Source organism: Nuphar pumila, chromosome 10 (genome assembly GCF_984573655.1).
Source record: "Nuphar pumila chromosome 10, dmNupPumi1.hap1.1, whole genome shotgun sequence".
Taxonomy (NCBI): domain Eukaryota; kingdom Viridiplantae; phylum Streptophyta; class Magnoliopsida; order Nymphaeales; family Nymphaeaceae; genus Nuphar; species Nuphar pumila.
The window spans coordinates 64,112,370-64,138,903 of NC_143258.1; positions in this window are offsets into that span (position 1 = coordinate 64,112,370).

Sequence of the window (26,534 nt, forward strand, 5' to 3'; positions counted from 1 at the left end):
TATAAAAACTGGATTTGAAAATCCCGACCAGTTATAAAAACTGGATTTGAAAATCCTGATCAGTTATAGAAACTGAATTTGAAAATCCTGACCAGTTATAAAAACTGGATTTGAAAATCCTGACCAGTTATAGAAACTGAATTTGAAAATCCGGACCAGTTATAAAAACTGGATTTGAAAATCCCGACCAGTTATAAAACTAGATTTGAAAATCCCGACGAGTTATAGAAACTGAATTTGAAAATCCTGATCAGTTATAACACTGGATTTGAAAATCCCGACCAATTATAAAACTAGATTTGAAAATCCCGACCAGTTATAGAAAATGGTCTTAATAATCCCGACCAGTTATAAATCTGTAATTGAAAATCCCGACCAGTTATAGAAACTGGATTTCAAAATCCCGACCAGTTATAGAAACTGAATTTGAAAATCCCGACCAGTTATAGAAATTGGATTTGAAAATCCCGACCAGTTATAACACTAAATTTGAAAATCCCGACCGGTTATAAAAACTGGATTTGAAAATCCCGACCAGTTATAGAAACTTGATTTGAAAATCCTGACCAGTTATAAAAACTGGATTTGAAAATCCCGACCAGTTATAAAAACTGGATTTGAAAATCCCGACCAATTATAAAACTGGATTTGAAAATCCCGACCAGTTATAGAAACTGGATTTGAAAATCCCGACCAGTTATAAAATCTGGAATTGAAAATCCCGACCAGTTATAGAAACTGGATTTCAAAATCCCGACCAGTTATAACACTGAATTTGAAAATCCCGACCGGTTATAAAAACTGGATTTGAAAATCCCGACCAGTTATAGAAACTTGATTTGAAAATCCTGACCAATTATAGAAACTGGATTTAAAAATCCCGACCAGTTATAAAAACTGGATTTGAAAATACCGACCAGTTATAAAACTGGATTTGAAAATCCCGACCAGTTATAGAAACTGGATTTGAAAATCCTGATCAGTTATAACACTGGATTTGAAAATCCCGACCAATTATAAAACTAGATTTGAAAATCCGGACCTGTTATAGAAACTGTATTTGAAAATCCCGACCAGTTATAAATCTAGATTTGAAAATCCAAACCAGTTATAAAACTAGATTTTAAAATCCCGACCAGTTATAGAAACTGGATTTGAAAATCTTGACCAGTTATAGAAACTGGATTTGAAAATATCGACCAGTTATAGAAACTGGATTTGAAAATCCCGACCAGTTATAAAACTGCATTTGAAAATCCCGACCAGTTATAGAAACTGGATTTGAAAATCCCGACTAGTTATAAAAACTGGATTTGAAAATCCCAACCAGTTATAAAACTAGATTTAAAAATCCCGACCAGTTATAGAAACTGCATCTGAAAATCCTGACCAGTTATAAAACTGGATTTGAAAATCCCGACCAGTTATAGAAATTGGATTTGAAAATCCCGACCAGTTATAAAAACTGGATTTGAAAATCCCGACCAGTTATAAAACTGGATTTGAAAATCTTGACCAGTTATAGAAACTGGATTTGAAAATCCCGACTAGTTATAAAAACTGGATTTGAAAATCCCAACCAGTTATAGAAACTGGATTTCAAAATCCCGACCAATTATAAAAACTGGAGTTGAAAATCCCGACCAGTTATAACACTGAATTTGAAAATCCCGACAAGTTATAAAAACTGAATTTGAAAATCCCGACCAGTTATAGAAATTGGATTTGAAAATCCTGACCAGTTATAGAAACTGAATTTGAAATCCCGACCAGTTATAAAAACTGGATTTGAAAATCCCGACCTGTTATAAAACTGGATTTGAAAATCCCGACGAGTTATAGAAACTGAATTTGAAAATCCTGATGAGTTATAACACTGGATTTGAAAATCCCGACCAATTATAAAACTAGATTTGAAAATCCCGACCAGTTATAGAAAATGGATTTGAAAATTCCGACCAGTTATAAAACTGGATATGAAAATCCCGACCAGTTATAAAACTAGATTTGAAAATCCCGACTTGTTATAGATACTTGATTTGAAAATCCCGACCAGATATAAAAACTGGAGTTAAAATCCCGACCAGTTATAGAAACTGGATTTGAAAATCCCGACCAGTTATAGAAACTGGATTTGAAAATCCCGACCAGTTATAAAAACTGGATTTGAAAATCCCGACCAGTTATAAAACTGGATTTGAAAATCCCGACCAGTTATAGAAACTGGATTTGAAAATTCTGATCAGTTATAACACTGGATTTGAAAATCCCGACCAATTATAAAACTAGATTTGAAAATCCGGACCTGTTATAGCAACTGGATTTGAAAATCCCGACCTGTTATAAATCTGGATTTGAAAATCCCAACCAGTTATAAAACTAGATTTAAAAATCCCGACCAGTTATAGAAACTGCATTTGAAAATCCTGACCAGTTATAAAACTGGATTTGAAAATCCCGACCAGTTATAGAAATTGGATTTGAAAATACCGACCAGTTATGACACTAGATTTGGAAATCACGACCAGTTATAGAAACTAGATTTGAAAATCCCGACCAGTTATAGAAACTGGATTTGAAAATCCCGACCAGTTATAGAAACTGGATTTGAAAATCCCGACCAGTTGTAAAAACTGAATTTTGAAAATCCCGACCAGTTACAAAAACTGGATTTGAAAATCCCGACCAGTTATAAAAACTAGATTTGAAAATCCCGACCAGTTATAGAAAATGGATTTGAAAATCCCGACCAGTTATAGAAACTGGATTTGAAAATCCCGACCAGTTATAAAAACTAGATTTGAAAATCCCGACCAGTTATAAAACTGGATTTGAAAATCCCGACCAGTTATAGAAACTGGATTTGAAAATCCCGACCAGTTATAAAAACTGGATTTGAAAATCCCTACCAGTTATAGAAACTGGATTTGAAAATCCCGACCTGTTATAGAAACTGGATTTGAAAATCCCGATCAGTTATAGAAACTGGATTTGAAAATCCCGACCAGTTATAACACTGAATTTGAAAATCCCGACCAGTTATAAAAACTGGATTTGAAAATCCCGACCAGTTATAAAAACTGGATTTGAAAATCCCGACCAGTTATAAAAACTGGATTTGAAAATCCTGATCAGTTATAGAAACTGAATTTGAAAATCCTGACCAGTTATAAAAACTGGATTTGAAAATCCTGACCAGTTATAGAAACTGAATTTGAAAATCCGGACCAGTTATAAAAACTGGATTTGAAAATCCCGACCAGTTATAAAACTAGATTTGAAAATCCCGACGAGTTATAGAAACTGAATTTGAAAATCCTGATCAGTTATAACACTGGATTTGAAAATCCCGACCAATTATAAAACTAGATTTGAAAATCCCGACCAGTTATAGAAAATGGATTTAATAATCCCGACCAGTTATAAATCTGTAATTGAAAATCCCGACCAGTTATAGAAACTGGATTTCAAAATCCCGACCAGTTATAGAAACTGAATTTGAAAATCCCGACCAGTTATAGAAACTGGATTTGAAAATCCCGACCAGTTATAACACTAAATTTGAAAATCCCGACCGGTTATAAAAACTGGATTTGAAAATCCCGACCAGTTATAGAAACTTGATTTGAAAATCCTGACCAGTTATAAAAACTGGATTTGAAAATCCCGACCAGTTATAAAAACTGGATTTGAAAATCCCGACCAATTATAAAACTGGATTTGAAAATCCCGACCAGTTATAGAAACTGGATTTGAAAATCCCGACCAGTTATAAAATCTGGAATTGAAAATCCCGACCAGTTATAGAAACTGGATTTCAAAATCCCGACCAGTTATAACACTGAATTTGAAAATCCCGACCGGTTATAAAAACTGGATTTGAAAATCCCGACCAGTTATAGAAACTTGATTTGAAAATCCTGACCAATTATAGAAACTGGATTTAAAAATCCCGACCAGTTATAAAAACTGGATTTGAAAATACCGACCAGTTATAAAACTGGATTTGAAAATCCCGACCAGTTATAGAAACTGGATTTGAAAATCCTGATCAGTTATAACACTGGATTTGAAAATCCCGACCAATTATAAAACTAGATTTGAAAATCCGGACCTGTTATAGAAACTGTATTTGAAAATCCCGACCAGTTATAAATCTAGATTTGAAAATCCAAACCAGTTATAAAACTAGATTTTAAAATCCCGACCAGTTATAGAAACTGGATTTGAAAATCTTGACCAGTTATAGAAACTGGATTTGAAAATATCGACCAGTTATAGAAACTGGATTTGAAAATCCCGACCAGTTATAAAACTGCATTTGAAAATCCCGACCAGTTATAGAAACTGGATTTGAAAATCCCGACTAGTTATAAAAACTGGATTTGAAAATCCCAACCAGTTATAAAACTAGATTTAAAAATCCCGACCAGTTATAGAAACTGCATCTGAAAATCCTGACCAGTTATAAAACTGGATTTGAAAATCCCGACCAGTTATAGAAATTGGATTTGAAAATCCCGACCAGTTATAAAAACTGGATTTGAAAATCCCGACCAGTTATAAAACTGGATTTGAAAATCTTGGCCAGTTATAGAAACTGGATTTGAAAATCCCGACTAGTTATAAAAACTGGATTTGAAAATCCCAACCAGTTATAGAAACTGGATTTCAAAATCCCGACCAATTATAAAAACTGGAGTTGAAAATCCCGACCAGTTATAACACTGAATTTGAAAATCCCGACAAGTTATAAAAACTGAATTTGAAAATCCCGACCAGTTATAGAAATTGGATTTGAAAATCCTGACCAGTTATAGAAACTGAATTTGAAATCCCGACCAGTTATAAAAACTGGATTTGAAAATCCCGACCTGTTATAAAACTGGATTTGAAAATCCCGACGAGTTATAGAAACTGAATTTGAAAATCCTGATGAGTTATAACACTGGATTTGAAAATCCCGACCAATTATAAAACTAGATTTGAAAATCCCGACCAGTTATAGAAAATGGATTTGAAAATTCCGACCAGTTATAAAACTGGATATGAAAATCCCGACCAGTTATAAAACTAGATTTGAAAATCCCGACTTGTTATAGATACTTGATTTGAAAATCCCGACCAGTTATAAAAACTGGAGTTAAAATCCCGACCAGTTATAGAAACTGGATTTGAAAATCCCGACCAGTTATAGAAACTGGATTTGAAAATCCCGACCAGTTATAAAAACTGGATTTGAAAATCCCGACCAGTTATAAAACTGGATTTGAAAATCCCGACCAGTTATAGAAACTGGATTTGAAAATTCTGATCAGTTATAACACTGGATTTGAAAATCCCGACCAATTATAAAACTAGATTTGAAAATCCGGACCTGTTATAGAAACTGGATTTGAAAATCCCGACCAGTTATAAATCTGGATTTAAAAATCCCAACCAGTTATAAAACTAGATTTTAAAATCCCGACCAGTTATAGAAACTGGATTTGAAAATCTTGACCAGTTATAGAAACTGGATTTGAAAATCCCGACCAGTTATAAAAACTAGATTTGAAAATCCCAACCAGTTATAGAAACTGGATTTGAAAATCCTGACCAGTTATAGAAACTGGATTTGAAAATATCGACCAGTTATAGAAACTGGATTTGAAAATCCGGACCAGTTATAAAACTGTATTTGAAAATCCCGACCAGTTATAGAAACTGGATTTGAAAATCCCGACTAGTTATAAAAAACTAGATTTGAAAATCCCAACCAGTTATAAAAGCTGGATTTCAAAATCCCGACCAGTTATAAAAACTGGAGTTGAAAATCCCGACCAGTTATAACACTGAATTTGAAAATCCCGACAAGTTATAAAAACTGAATTTGAAAATCCCGACCAGTTATAGAAACTGGATTTGAAAATCCTGACCAGTTATAGAAACTGAATTTGAAATCCCGACCAGTTATAAAAACTGGATTTGAAAATCCCGACCAGTTATAAAACTGGATTTGAAAATCCCGACGAGTTATAGAAACTGAATTTGAAAATCCTGATGAGTTATAACACTGGATTTGAAAATCCCGACCAATTATAAAACTAGATTTGAAAATCCCGACCAGTTATAGAAAATGGATTTGAAAATTCCGACCAGTTATAAAACTGGATATGAAAATCCCGACCAGTTATAAAACTAGATTTGAAAATCCCGACTTGTTATAGATACTTGATTTGAAAATTCCGACCAGTTACAAAAAACTGGAGTTAAAAATCCCGACCAGTTATAGAAACTGGATTTGAAAATCCCGACCAGTTATAGAAACTGGATTTGAAAATCCCGACCAGTTATAAAAACTGGATTTGAAAATCCCGACCAGTTATAAAACTGGATTTGAAAATCCCGACCAGTTATAGAAACTGGATTTGAAAATTCTGATCAGTTATAACACTGGATTTGAAAATCCCGACCAATTATAAAACTAGATTTGAAAATCCGGACCTGTTATAGCAACTGGATTTGAAAATCCCGACCTGTTATAAATCTGGATTTGAAAATCCCAACCAGTTATAAAACTAGATTTAAAAATCCCGACCAGTTATAGAAACTGCATTTGAAAATCCTGACCAGTTATAAAACTGGATTTGAAAATCCCGACCAGTTATAGAAATTGGATTTGAAAATACCGACCAGTTATGACACTAGATTTGGAAATCACGACCAGTTATAGAAACTGGATTTGAAAATCCCGACCAGTTATAGAAACTGGATTTGAAAATCCCGACCAGTTATAGAAACTAGATTTGAAAATCCCGACCAGTTGTAAAAACTGAATTTTGAAAATCCCGACCAGTTACAAAAACTGGATTTGAAAATCCCGACCAGTTATAGAAACTGTATTTGAAAATCCCGACCAGTTATAGAAACTGGATTTGAAAATCCCGACCAGTTATAAAAACTAGATTTGAAAATCCCGACCAGTTATAGAAACTGTATTTGAAAATCCCGACCAGTTATAGAAACTGGATTTGAAAATCCCGACCAGTTATAAAAACTAGATTTGAAAATCCCGACCAGTTATAAAACTGGATTTGAAAATCCCGACCAGTTATAGAAACTGGATTTGAAAATCCCGACCAGTTATAAAAACTGGATTTGAAAATCCCGACCAGTTATAGAAACTGGATTTGAAAATCCCGACCTGTTATAGAAACTGGATTTGAAAATCCCGACCAGTTATAGAAACTGGATTTGAAAATCCCGACCAGTTATAACACTGAATTTGAAAATCCCGACCAGTTATAAAAACTGGATTTGAAAATCCCGACCAGTTATAAAAACTGGATTTGAAAATCCTGATCAGTTATAGAAACTGAATTTGAAAATCCTGACCAGTTATAAAAACTGGATTTGAAAATCCTGATCAGTTATAGAAACTGAATTTGAAAATCCGGACCAGTTATAAAAACTGGATTTGAAAATCCCGACCAGTTATAAAACTAGATTTGAAAATCCCGACGAGTTATAGAAACTGAATTTGAAAATCCTGATCAGTTATAACACTGGATTTGAAAATCCCGACCAATTATAAAACTAGATTTGAAAACCCCGACCAGTTATAGAAAATGGATTTAAAAATCCCGACCAGTTATAAATCTGTAATTGAAAATCCCGACCAGTTATAGAAACTGGATTTCAAAATCCCGACCAGTTATAGAAACTGAATTTGAAAATCCCGACCAGTTATAGAAACTGGATTTGAAAATCCCGACCAGTTATAACACTAAATTTGAAAATCCCGACCGGTTATAAAAACTGGATTTGAAAATCCCGACCAGTTATAGAAACTTGATTTGAAAATCCTAACCAGTTATAAAAACTGGATTTGAAAATCCCGACCAGTTATAAAAACTGGATTTGAAAATCCCGACCAATTATAAAACTGGATTTGAAAATCCCGACCAGTTATAGAAACTGGATTTGAAAATCCCGACCAGTTATAAAATCTGGAATTGAAAATCCCGACCAGTTATAGAAACTGGATTTCAAAATCCCGACCAGTTATAACACTGAATTTGAAAATCCCGACCGGTTATAAAAACTGGATTTGAAAATCCCGACCAGTTATAGAAACTTGATTTGAAAATTCTGACCAATTATAGAAACTGGATTTAAAAATCCCGACTAGTTATAAAAACTGGATTTGAAAATCCCGACCAGTTATAAAACTGGATTTGAAAATCCCGACCAGTTATAGAAACTGGATTTGAAAATCCTGATCAGTTATAACACTGGATTTGAAAATCCCGACCAATTATAAAACTAGATTTGAAAATCCGGACCTGTTATAGAAACTGTATTTGAAAATCCCGACCAGTTATAAATCTAGATTTGAAAATCCCAACAAGTTATAAAACTAGATTTTAAAATCCCGACCAGTTATAGAAACTGGATTTGAAAATCTTGACCAGTTATAGAAACTGGATTTGAAAATATCGACCAGTTATAGAAACTGGATTTGAAAATCCCGACCAGTTATAAAACTGCATTTGAAAATCCCGACCAGTTATAGAAACTGGATTTGAAAATCCCGACTAGTTATAAAAACTGGATTTGAAAATCCCAACCAGTTATAAAACTAGATTTAAAAATCCCGACCAGTTATAGAAACTGCATTTGAAAATCCTGACCAGTTATAAAACTGGATTTGAAAATCCCGACCAGTTATAGAAATTGGATTTGAAAATCCCGACCAGTTATAAAAACTGGATTTGAAAATCCCGACCAGTTATAAAACTGGATTTGAAAATCTTGACCAGTTATAGAAACTGGATTTGAAAATCCCGACTAGTTATAAAAACTGGATTTGAAAATCCCAACCAGTTATAGAAACTGGATTTCAAAATCCCGACCAGTTATAAAAACTGGAGTTGAAAATCCCGACCAGTTATAACACTGAATTTGAAAATCCCGACAAGTTATAAAAACTGAATTTGAAAATCCCGACCAGTTATAGAAACTGGATTTGAAAATCCTGACCAGTTATAGAAACTGAATTTGAAATCCCGACCAGTTATAAAAACTGGATTTGAAAATCCCGACCTGTTATAAAACTGGATTTGAAAATCCCGACGAGTTATAGAAACTGAATTTGAAAATCCTGATGAGTTATAACACTGGATTTGAAAATCCCGACCAATTATAAAACTAGAGTTGAAAATCCCGACCAGTTATAGAAAATGGATTTGAAAATTCCGACCAGTTATAAAACTGGATATGAAAATCCCGACCAGTTATAAAACTAGATTTGAAAATCCCGACTTGTTATAGATACTTGATTTGAAAATCCCGACCAGTTATAAAAACTGGAGTTAAAATCCCGACCAGTTATAGAAACTGGATTTGAAAATCCCGACCAGTTATAGAAACTAGATTTGAAAATCCCGACCAGTTATACAAACTGGATTTGAAAATCCCGACCAGTTATAAAACTGGATTTGAAAATCCCGACCAGTTATAGAAACTGGATTTGAAAATTCTGATCAGTTATAACACTGGATTTGAAAATCCCGACCAATTATAAAACTAGATTTGAAAATCCGGACCTGTTATAGAAACTGGATTTGAAAATCCCGACCAGTTATAAATCTGGATTTAAAAATCCCAACCAGTTATAAAACTAGATTTTAAAATCCCGACCAGTTATAGAAACTGGATTTGAAAATCTTGACCAGTTATAGAAACTGGATTTGAAAATCCCGACCAGTTATAAAAACTAGATTTGAAAATCCCAACCAGTTATAGAAACTGGATTTGAAAATCCTGACCAGTTATAGAAACTGGATTTGAAAATATCGACCAGTTATAGAAACTGGATTTGAAAATCCGGACCAGTTATAAAACTGTATTTGAAAATCCCGACCAGTTATAGAAACTGGATTTGAAAATCCCGACTAGTTATAAAAACTAGATTTGAAAATCCCAACCAGTTATAAAAACTGGATTTCAAAATCCCGACCAGTTATAAAAACTGGAGTTGAAAATCCCGACCAGTTATAACACTGAATTTGAAAATCCCGACAAGTTATAAAAACTGAATTTGAAAATCCCGACCAGTTATAGAAACTGGATTTGAAAATCCTGACCAGTTATAGAAACTGAATTTGAAATCCCGACCAGTTATAAAAACTGGATTTGAAAATCCCGACCAGTTATAAAACTGGATTTGAAAATCCCGACGAGTTATAGAAACTGAATTTGAAAATCCTGATGAGTTATAACACTGGATTTGAAAATCCCGACCAATTATAAAACTAGATTTGAAAATCCCGACCAGTTATAGAAAATGGATTTGAAAATTCCGACCAGTTATAAAACTGGATATGAAAATCCCGACCAGTTATAAAACTAGATTTGAAAATCCCGACTTATTATAGATACTTGATTTGAAAATTCCGACCAGTTACAAAAAACTGGAGTTAAAAATCCCGACCAGTTATAGAAACTGGATTTGAAAATCCCGACCAGTTATAGAAACTGGATTTGAAAATCCCGACCAGTTATAAAAACTGGATTTGAAAATCCCGACCAGTTATAAAACTGGATTTGAAAATCCCGACCAGTTATAGAAACTGGATTTGAAAATTCTGATCAGTTATAACACTGGATTTGAAAATCCCGACCAATTATAAAACCAGATTTGAAAATCCGGACCTGTTATAGCAACTGGATTTGAAAATCCCGACCTGTTATAAATCTGGATTTGAAAATCCCAACCAGTTATAAAACTAGATTTAAAAATCCCGACCAGTTATAGAAACTGCATTTGAAAATCCTGACCAGTTATAAAACTGGATTTGAAAATCCCGACCAGTTATAGAAATTGGATTTGAAAATACCGACCAGTTATGACACTAGATTTGGAAATCACGACCAGTTATAGAAACTAGATTTGAAAATCCCGACCAGTTATAGAAACTGGATTTGAAAATCCCGACCAGTTATAGAAACTGGATTTGAAAATCCCGACCAGTTGTAAAAACTGAATTTTGAAAATCCCGACCAGTTACAAAAACTGGATTTGAAAATCCCGACCAGTTATAAAAACTAGATTTGAAAATCCCGACCAGTTATAGAAACTGTATTTGAAAATCCCGACCAGTTATAGAAACTGGATTTGAAAATCCCGAACAGTTATAAAAACTAGATTTGAAAATCCCGACCAGTTATAAAACTGGATTTGAAAATCCCGACCAGTTATAGAAACTGGATTTGAAAATCCCGACCAGTTATAAAAACTGGATTTGAAAATCCCGACCAGTTATAGAAACTGGATTTGAAAATCCCGACCTGTTATAGAAACTGGATTTGAAAATCCCGACCAGTTATAGAAACTGGATTTGAAAATCCCGACCAGTTATAACACTGAATTTGAAAATCCCGACCAGTTATAAAAACTGGATTTGAAAATCCCGACCAGTTATAAAAACTGGATTTGAAAATCCCGACCAGTTATAAAAACTGGATTTGAAAATCCTGATCAGTTATAGAAACTGAATTTGAAAATCCTGACCAGTTATAAAAACTGGATTTGAAAATCCTGACCAGTTATAGAAACTGAATTTGAAAATCCGGACCAGTTATAAAAACTGGATTTGAAAATCCCGACCAGTTATAAAACTAGATTTGAAAATCCCGACGAGTTATAGAAACTGAATTTGAAAATCCTGATCAGTTATAACACTGGATTTGAAAATCCCGACCAATTATAAAACTAGATTTGAAAATCCCGACCAGTTATAGAAAATGGTCTTAATAATCCCGACCAGTTATAAATCTGTAATTGAAAATCCCGACCAGTTATAGAAACTGGATTTCAAAATCCCGACCAGTTATAGAAACTGAATTTGAAAATCCCGACCAGTTATAGAAATTGGATTTGAAAATCCCGACCAGTTATAACACTAAATTTGAAAATCCCGACCGGTTATAAAAACTGGATTTGAAAATCCCGACCAGTTATAGAAACTTGATTTGAAAATCCTGACCAGTTATAAAAACTGGATTTGAAAATCCCGACCAGTTATAAAAACTGGATTTGAAAATCCCGACCAATTATAAAACTGGATTTGAAAATCCCGACCAGTTATAGAAACTGGATTTGAAAATCCCGACCAGTTATAAAATCTGGAATTGAAAATCCCGACCAGTTATAGAAACTGGATTTCAAAATCCCGACCAGTTATAACACTGAATTTGAAAATCCCGACCGGTTATAAAAACTGGATTTGAAAATCCCGACCAGTTATAGAAACTTGATTTGAAAATCCTGACCAATTATAGAAACTGGATTTAAAAATCCCGACCAGTTATAAAAACTGGATTTGAAAATACCGACCAGTTATAAAACTGGATTTGAAAATCCCGACCAGTTATAGAAACTGGATTTGAAAATCCTGATCAGTTATAACACTGGATTTGAAAATCCCGACCAATTATAAAACTAGATTTGAAAATCCGGACCTGTTATAGAAACTGTATTTGAAAATCCCGACCAGTTATAAATCTAGATTTGAAAATCCAAACCAGTTATAAAACTAGATTTTAAAATCCCGACCAGTTATAGAAACTGGATTTGAAAATCTTGACCAGTTATAGAAACTGGATTTGAAAATATCGACCAGTTATAGAAACTGGATTTGAAAATCCCGACCAGTTATAAAACTGCATTTGAAAATCCCGACCAGTTATAGAAACTGGATTTGAAAATCCCGACTAGTTATAAAAACTGGATTTGAAAATCCCAACCAGTTATAAAACTAGATTTAAAAATCCCGACCAGTTATAGAAACTGCATCTGAAAATCCTGACCAGTTATAAAACTGGATTTGAAAATCCCGACCAGTTATAGAAATTGGATTTGAAAATCCCGACCAGTTATAAAAACTGGATTTGAAAATCCCGACCAGTTATAAAACTGGATTTGAAAATCTTGACCAGTTATAGAAACTGGATTTGAAAATCCCGACTAGTTATAAAAACTGGATTTGAAAATCCCAACCAGTTATAGAAACTGGATTTCAAAATCCCGACCAATTATAAAAACTGGAGTTGAAAATCCCGACCAGTTATAACACTGAATTTGAAAATCCCGACAAGTTATAAAAACTGAATTTGAAAATCCCGACCAGTTATAGAAATTGGATTTGAAAATCCTGACCAGTTATAGAAACTGAATTTGAAATCCCGACCAGTTATAAAAACTGGATTTGAAAATCCCGACCTGTTATAAAACTGGATTTGAAAATCCCGACGAGTTATAGAAACTGAATTTGAAAATCCTGATGAGTTATAACACTGGATTTGAAAATCCCGACCAATTATAAAACTAGATTTGAAAATCCCGACCAGTTATAGAAAATGGATTTGAAAATTCCGACCAGTTATAAAACTGGATATGAAAATCCCGACCAGTTATAAAACTAGATTTGAAAATCCCGACTTGTTATAGATACTTGATTTGAAAATCCCGACCAGTTATAAAAACTGGAGTTAAAATCCCGACCAGTTATAGAAACTGGATTTGAAAATCCCGACCAGTTATAGAAACTGGATTTGAAAATCCCGACCAGTTATAAAAACTGGATTTGAAAATCCCGACCAGTTATAAAACTGGATTTGAAAATCCCGACCAGTTATAGAAACTGGATTTGAAAATTCTGATCAGTTATAACACTGGATTTGAAAATCCCGACCAATTATAAAACTAGATTTGAAAATCCGGACCTGTTATAGAAACTGGATTTGAAAATCCCGACCAGTTATAAAACTAGATTTTAAAATCCCAACCAGTTATAAAACTAGATTTTAAAATCCCGACCAGTTATAGAAACTGGATTTGAAAATCTTGACCAGTTATAGAAACTGGATTTGAAAATCCCGACCAGTTATAAAAACTAGATTTGAAAATCCCAACCAGTTATAGAAACTGGATTTGAAAATCCTGACCAGTTATAGAAACTGGATTTGAAAATATCGACCAGTTATAGAAACTGGATTTGAAAATCCGCACCAGTTATAAAACTGTATTTGAAAATCCCGACCAGTTATAGAAACTGGATTTGAAAATCCCGACTAGTTATAAAAACTAGATTTGAAAATCCCAACCAGTTATAAAAGCTGGATTTCAAAATCCCGACCAGTTATAAAAACTGGAGTTGAAAATCCCGACCAGTTATAACACTGAATTTGAAAATCCCGACAAGTTATAAAAACTGAATTTGAAAATCCCGACCAGTTATAGAAACTGGATTTGAAAATCCTGACCAGTTATAGAAACTGAATTTGAAATCCCGACCAGTTATAAAAACTGGATTTGAAAATCCCGACCAGTTATAAAACTGGATTTGAAAATCCCGACGAGTTATAGAAACTGAATTTGAAAATCCTGATGAGTTATAACACTGGATTTGAAAATCCCGACCAATTATAAAACTAGATTTGAAAATCCCGACCAGTTATAGAAAATGGATTTGAAAATTCCGACCAGTTATAAAACTGGATATGAAAATCCCAACCAGTTATAAAACTAGATTTGAAAATCCCGACTTGTTATAGATACTTGATTTGAAAATTCCGAGCAGTTACAAAAAACTGGAGTTAAAAATCCCGACCAGTTATAGAAACTGGATTTGAAAATCCCGACCAGTTATAGAAACTGGATTTGAAAATCCCGACCAGTTATAAAAACTGGATTTGAAAATCCCGACCAGTTATAAAACTGGATTTGAAAATCCCGACCAGTTATAGAAACTGGATTTGAAAATTCTGATCAGTTATAACACTGGATTTGAAAATCCCGACCAATTATAAAACTAGATTTGAAAATCCGAACCTGTTATAGCAACTGGATTTGAAAATCCCGACCTGTTATAAATCTGGATTTGAAAATCCCAACCAGTTATAAAACTAGATTTAAAAATCCCGACCAGTTATAGAAACTGCATTTGAAAATCCTGACCAGTTATAAAACTGGATTTGAAAATCCCGACCAGTTATAGAAATTGGATTTGAAAATACCGACCAGTTATGACACTAGATTTGGAAATCACGACCAGTTATAGAAACTGGATTTGAAAATCCCGACCAGTTATAGAAACTGGATTTGAAAATCCCGACCAGTTATAGAAACTAGATTTGAAAATCCCGACCAGTTGTAAAAACTGAATTTTGAAAATCCCGACCAGTTACAAAAACTGGATTTGAAAATCCCGACCAGTTATAAAAACTAGATTTGAAAATCCCGACCAGTTATAGAAACTGTATTTGAAAATCCCGACCAGTTATAGAAACTGGATTTGAAAATCCCGACCAGTTATAAAAACTAGATTTGAAAATCCCGACCAGTTATAAAACTGGATTTGAAAATCCCGACCAGTTATAGAAACTGGATTTGAAAATCCCGACCAGTTATAAAAACTGAATTTGAAAATCCCGACCAGTTATAGAAACTGGATTTTAAAATCCCGACCTGTTATAGAAACTGGATTTGAAAATCCCGACCAGTTATAGAAACTGGATTTGAAAATCCCGACCAGTTATAACACTGAATTTGAAAATCTCGACCAGTTATAAAAACTGGATTTGAAAATCCCGACCAGTTATAAAAACTGGATTTGAAAATCCTGATCAGTTATAGAAACTGAATTTGAAAATCCTGACCAGTTATAAAAACTGGATTTGAAAATCCTGACCAGTTATAGAAACTGAATTTGAAAATCCGGACCAGTTATAAAAACTGGATTTGAAAATCCCGACCAGTTATAAAACTAGATTTGAAAATCCCGACGAGTTATAGAAACTGAATTTGAAAATCCTGATCAGTTATAACACTGGATTTGAAAATCCCGACCAATTATAAAACTAGATTTGAAAATCCCGACCAGTTATAGAAAATGGATTTAAAAATCCCGACCAGTTATAAATCTGTAATTGAAAATCCCGACCAGTTATAGAAACTGGATTTCAAAATCCCGACCAGTTATAGAAACTGAATTTGAAAATCCCGACCAGTTATAGAAACTGGATTTGAAAATCCCGACCAGTTATAACACTAAATTTGAAAATCCCGACCGGTTATAAAAACTGGATTTGAAAATCGCGACCAGTTATAGAAACTTGATTTGAAAATCCTGACCAGTTATAAAAACTGGATTTGAAAATCCCGACCAGTTATAAAAACTGGATTTGAAAATCCCGACCAATTATAAAACTGGATTTGAAAATCCCGACCAGTTATAGAAACTGGATTTGAAAATCCCGACCAGTTATAAAATCTGGAATTGAAAATCCCGACCAGTTATAGAAACTGGATTTAAAAATCCCGACCAGTTATAACACTGAATTTGAAAATCCCGACCGGTTATAAAAACTGGATTTGAAAATCCCGACCAGTTATAGAAACTTGATTTGAAAATCCTGACCAGTTATAGAAACTGGATTTGAAAATCATGACCAGTTATAAAAACTGGATTTGAAAATCCCGACCAGTTATAAAACTGGATTTGAAAATCCCGACCAGTTATAGAAATTGGATTTGAAAATCCTGATCAGTTATAACACTGGATTTGAAAATCCCGACCAATTATAAAACTAGATTTGAAAATCCGGACCTGTTATATAAACTGTATTTGAAAATCCCGACCAGTTATAAATCTAGATTTGAAAATCCCAACCAGTTATAAAACTAGATTTTAAAATCCCGACCAGTTATAGAAACTGGATTTGAAAATCTTGACCAGTTATAGAAACTGGATTTGAAAATATCGACCAGTTATAGAAACTGGATTTGAAAATCCCGACCAGTTATAAAACTGCATTTGAAAATCCCGACCAGTTATAGAAACTGGATTTGAAAATCCCGACTAGTTATAAAAACTGGATTTGAAAATCCCAACCAGTTATAAAAACTAGATTTGAAAATCCCGACCAGTTATAGAAACTGGATTTGAAAATCTTGACCAGTTATAGAAACTGGATTTGAAAATCCCGACCAGTTATAAAAACTAGATTTGAAAATCCCAACCAGTTATAGAAACTGGATTTGAAAATCCTGACCAGTTATAGAAACTGGATTTGAAAATATCGACCAGTTATAGAAACTGGATTTGAAAATCCGGACCAGTTATAAAACTGTATTTGAAAATCCCGACCAGTTATAGAAACTGGATTTGAAAATCCCGACTAGTTATAAAAACTAGATTTGAAAATCCCAACCAGTTATAAAAACTGGATCTCAAAATCCCGACCAGTTATAAAAACTGGAGTTGAAAATCCCGACCAGTTATAACACTGAATTTGAAAATCCCGACAAGTTATAAAAACTGAATTTGAAAATCCCGACCAGTTATAGAAACTGGATTTGAAAATCCTGACCAGTTATAGAAACTGAATTTGAAATCCCGACCAGTTATAAAAACTGGATTTGAAAATCCCGACCAGTTATAAAACTGGATTTGAAAATCCCGACGAGTTATAGAAACTGAATTTGAAAATCCTGAAGAGTTATAACACTGGATTTGAAAATCCCGACCAATTATAAAACTAGATTTGAAAATCCCGACCAGTTATAGAAAATGGATTTGAAAATTCCGACCAGTTATAAAACTGGATATGAAAATCCCGACCAGTTATAAAACTAGATTTGAAAATCCCGACTTGTTATAGATACTTGATTTGAAAATTCCGACCAGTTACAAAAAACTGGAGTTAAAAATCCCGACCAGTTATAGAAACTGGATTTGAAAATCCCGACCAGTTATAGAAACTGCATTTGAAAATCCCGACCAGTTATAAAAACTGGATTTGAAAATCCCGACCAGTTATAAAACTGGATTTGAAAATCCCGACCAGTTATAGAAACTGGATTTGAAAATTCTGATCAGTTATAACACTGGATTTGAAAATCCCGACCAATTATAAAACTAGATTTGAAAATCCGGACCTGTTATAGCAACTGGATTTGAAAATCCCGACCTGTTATAAATCTGGATTTGAAAATCCCAACCAGTTATAAAACTAGATTTAAAAATCCCGACCAGTTATAGAAACTGCATTTGAAAATCCTGACCAGTTATAAAACTGGATTTGAAAATCCCGACCAGTTATAGAAATTGGATTTGAAAATACCGACCAGTTATGACACTAGATTTGGAAATCACGACCAGTTATAGAAACTGGATTTGAAAATCCCGACCAGTTATAGAAACTGGATTTGAAAATCCCGACCAGTTATAGAAACTAGATTTGAAAATCCCGACCAGTTGTAAAAACTGAATTTTGAAAATCCCGACCAGTTACAAAAACTGGATTTGAAAATCCCGACCAGTTATAAAAACTAGATTTGAAAATCCCGACCAGTTATAGAAACTGTATTTGAAAATCCCGACCAGTTATAGAAACTGGATTTGAAAATCCCGACCAGTTATAAAAACTAGATTTGAAAATCCCGACCAGTTATAAAACTGGATTTGAAAATCCCGACCAGTTATAGAAACTGGATTTGAAAATCCCGACCAGTTATAAAAACTGAATTTGAAAATCCCGACCAGTTATAGAAACTGGATTTGAAAATCCCGACCTGTTATAGAAACTGGATTTGAAAATCCCGACCAGTTATAGAAACTGGATTTGAAAATCCCGACCAGTTATAACACTGAATTTGAAAATCCCGACCAGTTATAAAAACTGGATTTGAAAATCCCGACCAGTTATAAAAACTGGATTTGAAAATCCTGATCAGTTATAGAAACTGAATTTGAAAATCCTGACCAGTTATAAAAACTGGATTTGAAAATCCTGACCAGTTATAGAAACTGAATTTGAAAATCCGGACCAGTTATAAAAACTGGATTTGAAAATCCCGACCAGTTATAAAACTAGATTTGAAAATCCCGACGAGTTATAGAAACTGAATTTGAAAATCCTGATCAGTTATAACACTGGATTTGAAAATCCCGACCAATTATAAAACTAGATTTGAAAATCCCGACCAGTTATAGAAAATGGATTTAAAAATCCCGACCAGTTATAAATCTGTAATTGAAAATCCCGACCAGTTATAGAAACTGGATTTCAAAATCCCGACCAGTTATAGAAACTGAATTTGAAAATCCCGACCAGTTATAGAAACTGGATTTGAAAATCCCGACCAGTTATAACACTAAATTTGAAAATCCCGACCGGTTATAAAAACTGGATTTGAAAATCGCGACCAGTTATAGAAACTTGATTTGAAAATCCTGACCAGTTATAAAAACTGGATTTGAAAATCCCGACCAGTTATAAAAACTGGATTTGAAAATCCCGACCAATTATAAAACTGGATTTGAAAATCCCGACCAGTTATAGAAACTGGATTTGAAAATCCCGACCAGTTATAAAATCTGGAATTGAAAATCCCGACCAGTTATAGAAACTGGATTTAAAAATCCCGACCAGTTATAACACTGAATTTGAAAATCCCGACCGGTTATAAAAACTGGATTTGAAAATCCCGACCAGTTATAGAAACTTGATTTGAAAATCCTGACCAGTTATAGAAACTGGATTTGAAAATCATGACCAGTTATAAAAACTGGATTTGAAAATCCCGACCAGTTATAAAACTGGATTTGAAAATCCCGACCAGTTATAGAAATTGGATTTGAAAATCCTGATCAGTTATAACACTGGATTTGAAAATCCCGACCAATTATAAAACTAGATTTGAAAATCCGGACCTGTTATATAAACTGTATTTGAAAATCCCGACCAGTTATAAATCTAGATTTGAAAATCCCAACCAGTTATAAAACTAGATTTTAAAATCCCGACCAGTTATAGAAACTGGATTTGAAAATCTTGACCAGTTATAGAAACTGGATTTGAAAATATCGACCAGTTATAGAAACTGGATTTGAAAATCCCGACCAGTTATAAAACTGCATTTGAAAATCCCGACCAGTTATAGAAACTGGATTTGAAAATCCCGACTAGTTATAAAAACTGGATTTGAAAATCCCAACCAGTTATAAAACTAGATTTGAAAATCCCGACCAGTTATAGAAAATGGATTTGAAAATTCCGACCAGTTATAAAACTGGATATGAAAATCCCGACTAGTTATAAAACTAGATTTGAAAATCCCGACTTGTTATAGATACTTGATTTGAAAATCCCGACCAGTTATAAAAACTGGAGTTAAAATCCCGACCAGTTATAGAAACTGGATTTGAAAATCCCGACCAGTTATAGAAACTGGATTTGAAAATCCCGACCAGTTATAAAAACTGGATTTGAAAATCCCGACCAGTTATAAAACTGGATTTGAAAATCCCGACCATATATAGAAACTGGATTTGAAAATTCTGATCAGTTATAACACTGGATTTGAAAATCCCGACCAATTATAAAACTAGATTTGAAAATCCGGACCTGTTATAGAAACTGGATTTGAAAATCCCGACCAGTTATAAATCTGGATTTAAAAATCCCAACCAGTTATAAAACTAGATTTTAAAATCTCGACCAGTTATAGAAACTGGATTTGAAAATCTTGACCAGTTATAGAAACTGGATTTGAAAATCCCGACCAGTTATAAAAACTAGATTTGAAAATCCCAACCAGTTATAGAAACTGGATTTGAAAATCCTGACCAGTTATAGAAACTGGATTTGAAAATATCGACCAGTTATAGAAACTGGATTTGAAAATCCGGACCAGTTATAAAACTGTATTTGAAAATCCCGACCAGTTATAGAAACTGGATTTGAAAATCCCGACTAGTTATAAAAAGTAGATTTGAAAATCCCAACCAGTTATAAAAACTGGATCTCAAAATCCCGACCAGTTATAAAAACTGGAGTTGAAAATCCCGACCAGTTATAACACTGAATTTGAAAATCCCGACAAGTTATAAAAACTGAATTTGAAAATCCCGACCAGTTATAGAAACTGGATTTGAAAATCCTGACCAGTTATAGAAACTGAATTTGAAATCCCGACCAGTTATAAAAACTGGATTTGAAAATCCCGACCAGTTATAAAACTGGATTTGAAAATCCCGACGAGTTATAGAAACTGAATTTGAAAATCCTGAAGAGTTATAACACTGGATTTGAAAATCCCGACCAATTATAAAACTAGATTTGAAAATCCCGACCAGTTATAGAAAATGGATTTGAAAATTCCGACCAGTTATAAAACTGGATATGAAAATCCCGACCAGTTATAAAACTAGATTTGAAAATCCCGACTTGTTATAGATACTTGATTTGAAAATTCCGACCAGTTACAAAAAACTGGAGTTAAAAATCCCGACCAGTTATAGAAACTGGATTTGAAAATCCCGACCAGTTATAGAAACTGCATTTGAAAATCCCGACCAGTTATAAAAACTGGATTTGAAAATCCCGACCAGTTATAAAACTGGATTTGAAAATCCCGACCAGTTATAGAAACTGGATTTGAAAATTCTGATCAGTTATAACACTGGATTTGAAAATCCCGACCAATTATAAAACTAGATTTGAAAATCCGGACCTGTTATAGCAACTGGATTTGAAAATCCCGACCTGTTATAAATCTGGATTTGAAAATATCAACCAGTTATAAAACTAGATTTAAAAATCCCGACCAGTTATAGAAACTGCATTTGAAAATCCTGACCAGTTATAAAACTGGATTTGAAAATCCCGACCAGTTATAGAAATTGGATTTGAAAATACCGACCAGTTATGACACTAGATTTGGAAATCACGACCAGTTATAGAAACTGGATTTGAAAATCCCGACCAGTTATAGAAACTGGATTTGAAAATCCCGACCAGTTATAGAAACTAGATTTGAAAATCCCGACCAGTTGTAAAAACTGAATTTTGAAAATCCCGACCAGTTACAAAAACTGGATTTGAAAATCCCGACCAGTTATAAAAACTAGATTTGAAAATCCCGACCAGTTATAGAAACTGTATTTGAAAATCCCGACCAGTTATAGAAACTGGATTTGAAAATCCCGACCAGTTATAAAAACTAGATTTGAAAATCCCGACCAGTTATAAAACTGGATTTGAAAATCCCGACCAGTTATAGAAACTGGATTTGAAAATCCCGACCAGTTATAAAAACTGAATTTGAAAATCCCGACCAGTTATAGAAACTGGATTTGAAAATCCCGACCTGTTATAGAAACTGGATTTGAAAATCCCGACCAGTTATAACACTGAATTTGAAAATCCCGACCAGTTATAAAAACTGGATTTGAAAATCCCGAACAGTTATAAAAACTGGATTTGAAAATCCTGATCAGTTATAGAAACTGAATTTGAAAATCCTGACCAGTTATAAAAACTGGATTTGAAAATCCTGACCAGTTATAGAAACTGAATTTGAAAATCCGGACCAGTTATAAAAACTGGATTTGAAAATCCCGACCAGTTATAAAACTAGATTTGAAAATCCCGACGAGTTATAGAAACTGAATTTGAAAATCCTGATCAGTTATAACACTGGATTTGAAAATCCCGACCAATTATAAAACTAGATTTGAAAATCCCGACCAGTTATAGAAAATGGATTTAAAAATCCCGACCAGTTATAAATCTGTAATTGAAAATCCCGACCAGTTATAGAAACTGGATTTCAAAATCCCGACCAGTTATAGAAACTGAATTTGAAAATCCCGAACAGTTATAGAAACTGGATTTGAAAATCCCGACCAGTTATAACACTAAATTTGAAAATCCCGACCAGTTATAACACTAAATTTGAAAATCCCGACCGGTTATAAAAACTGGATTTGAAAATCCCGACCAGTTATAGAAACTTGATTTGAAAATCCTGACCAGTTATAAAAACTGGATTTGAAAATCCCGACCAGTTATAAAAACTGGATTTGAAAATCCCGACCAATTACAAAACTGGATTTGAAAATCCCGACCAGTTATAGAAACTGGATTTGAAAATCCCGACCAGTTATAAAATCTGGAATTGAAAATCCCGACCAGTTATAGAAACTGGATTTCAAAATCCCGACCAGTTATAACACTGAATTTGAAAATCCCGACCGGTTATAAAAACTGGATTTGAAAATTCCGACCAGTTATAGAAACTTGATTTGAAAATCCTGACCAGTTATAGAAACTGGATTTGAAAATCCCGACCAGTTATAAAAACTGGATTTGAAAATCCCGACCAGTTATAAAACTGGATTTGAAAATCCCGACCAGTTATAGAAACTGGATTTGAAAATCCTGATCAGTTATAACACTGGATTTGAAAATCCCGACCAATTATAAAACTAGATTTGAAAATCCGGACCTGTTATATAAACTGTATTTGAAAATCCCGACCAGTTATAAATCTAGATTTGAAAATCCCAACCAGTTATAAAACTAGATTTTAAAATCCCGACCAGTTATAGAAACTGGATTTGAAAATCTTGACCAGTAATAGAAACTGGATTTGAAAATATCGACCAGTTATAGAAACTGGATTTGAAAATCCCGACCAGTTATAAAACTGCATTTGAAAATCTCCACCAGTTATAGAAACTAGATTTGAAAATCCCGACTAGTTATAAAAACTGGATTTGAAAATCCCAACCAGTTATAAAACTAGATTTAAAAATCCCGACCAGTTATAGAAACTGCATTTGAAAATCCTGACCAGTTATAAAACTGGATTTGAAAATCCCGACCAGTTATAGAAATTGGATTTGAAAATCCCGACCAGTTATAAAAACTGTATCTGAAAATCCCGACCAGTTATAAAACTGGATTTGAAAATCTCGACCAGTTATAGAAACTGGATTTGAAAATCCCGACTAGTTATAAAAACTGGATTTGAAAATCCCAACCAGTTATAGAAACTGGATTTCAAAATCCCGACCAGTTATAAAAACTGGAGTTGAAAATCCCGACCAGTTATAAAACTGGATTTGAAAATCCCGACCAGTTATAGAAACTGGATTTGAAAATCCTGACCAGTTATAGAAACTGAATTTGAAATCCGGACCAGTTATAAAAACTGGATTTGAAAATCCCGACCAGTTATAAAACTGGATTTGAAAATCCCGACGAGTTATAGAAACTGAATTTGAAAATCCTGATGAGTTATAACACTGGATTTGAAAATCCCGACCAATTATAAAACTAGATTTGAAAATCCCGACCAGTTATAGAAAATGGATTTGAAAATTCCGACCAGTTATAAAACTGGATATGAAAATCCCGACCAGTTATAAAACTAGATTTGAAAATCCTGACTTGTTATAGATACTTGATTTGAAAATCCCGACCAGTTATAAAAACTGGAGTTAAAATCCCGACCAGTTATAGAAACTGGATTTGAAAATCCCGACCAGTTATAGAAACTGGATTTGAAAATCCCGACCAGTTATAAAAACTGGATTTGAAAATCCCGACCAGTTATAAAACTGGATTTGAAAATCCCGACCAGTTATAGAAACTGGATTTGAAAATTCTGATCAGTTATAACACTGGATTTGAAAATCCCGACCAATTATAAAACTAGATTTGAAAATCCGGACCTGTTATAGAAACTGGATTTGAAAATCCCGATCAGTTATAAATCTGGATTTGAAAATCCCAACCAGTTATAAAACTAGATTTTAAAATCCCGACCAGTTATAGAAACTGGATTTGAAAATCTTGACCAGTTATAGAAACTGGATTTGAAAATCCCGACCAGTTATAAAAACTAGATTTGAAAATCCCAACCAGTGATAGAAACTGGATTTGAAAATCCTGACCAGTTATAGAAACTGGATTTGAAAATATCGACCAGTTATAGAAACTGGATTTGAAAATCCGGACCAGTTATAAAACTGTATTTGAAAATCCCGACCAGTTATAGAAACTGGATTTGAAAATCCCGACTAGTTATAAAAACTGGATTTGAAAATCCCAACCAGTTATAAAAACTGGATTTCAAAATCCCGACCAGTTATAAAAACTGGAGTTGAAAATCCCGACTAGTTATAACACTGAATTTGAAAATCCCGACAAGTTATAAAAACTGAATTTGAAAATCCCGACCAGTTATAGAAACTGGATTTGAAAATCCTGACCAGTTATAGAAACTGAATTTGAAATCCCGACCAGTTATAAAAACTGGATTTGAAAATCCCGACCAGTTATAAAACTGGATTTGAAAATCCCGACGAGTTATAGAAACTGAATTTGAAAATCCTGATGAGTTATAACACTGGATTTGAAAATCCCGACCAATTATAAAACTAGATTTGAAAATCCCGACCAGTTATAGAAAATGGATTTGAAAATTCCGACCAGTTATAAAACTGGATATGAAAATCCCGACCAGTTATAAAACTAGATTTAAAAATCCCGACTTGTTATAGATACTTGATTTGAAAATTCCGACCAATTATAAAAACTGGAGTTAAAAATCCCGACCAGTTATAGAAACTGGATTTGAAAATCCCGACCAGTTATAGAAACTGGATTTGAAAATCCCGGCCAGTTATAAAAACTGGATTTGAAAATCCCGACCAGTTATAAAACTGGATTTGAAAATCCCGACCAGTTATAGAAACTGGATTTGAAAATTCTGATCAGTTATAACACTGGATTTGAAAATCCCGACCAATTATAAAACTAGATTTGAAAATCCGGACCTGTTATAGCAACTGGATTTGAAAATCCCGACCTGTTATAAATCTGGATTTGAAAATCCCAACCAGTTATAAAACTAGATTTAAAAATCCCGACCAGTTATAGAAACTGCATTTGAAAATCCTGACCAGTTATAAAACTGGATTTGAAAATCCCGACCAGTTATAGAAATTGGATTTGAAAATACCGACCAGTTATGACACTAGATTTGGAAATCACGACCAGTTATAGAAACTGGACTTGAAAATCCCGACCAGTTATAGAAACTGGATTTGAAAATCCCGACCAGTTATAGAAACTGGATTTGAAAATCCCGACCAGTTGTAAAAACTGAATTTTGAAAATCCCGACCAGTTACAAAAACTGGATTTGAAAATCCCGACCAGTTGTAAAAACTAGATTTGAAAATCCCGACCAGTTATAGAAACTGTATTTGAAAATCCCGACCAGTTATAGAAACTGGATTTGAAAATCCCGACCAGTTATAAAAACTAGATTTGAAAATCCCGACCAGTTATAAAACTGGATTTGAAAATCCCGACCAGTTATAGAAACTGGATTTGAAAATCCCGACCAGTTATAAAAACTGGATTTGAAAATCTCGACTAGTTATAGAAACTGGATTTGAAAATCCTGACCTGTTATAGAAACTGTATTTGAAAATCCCGACCAGTTATAGAAACTGGATTTGAAAATCCCGACCAGTTATAACACTGAATTTGAAAATCCCGACCAGTTATAAAAACTGGATTTGAAAATCCCGACCAGTTATAAAAACTGGATTTGAAAATCCTGATCAGTTATAGAAACTGAATTTGAAAATCCTGACCAGTTATAAAAACTGGATTTGAAAATCC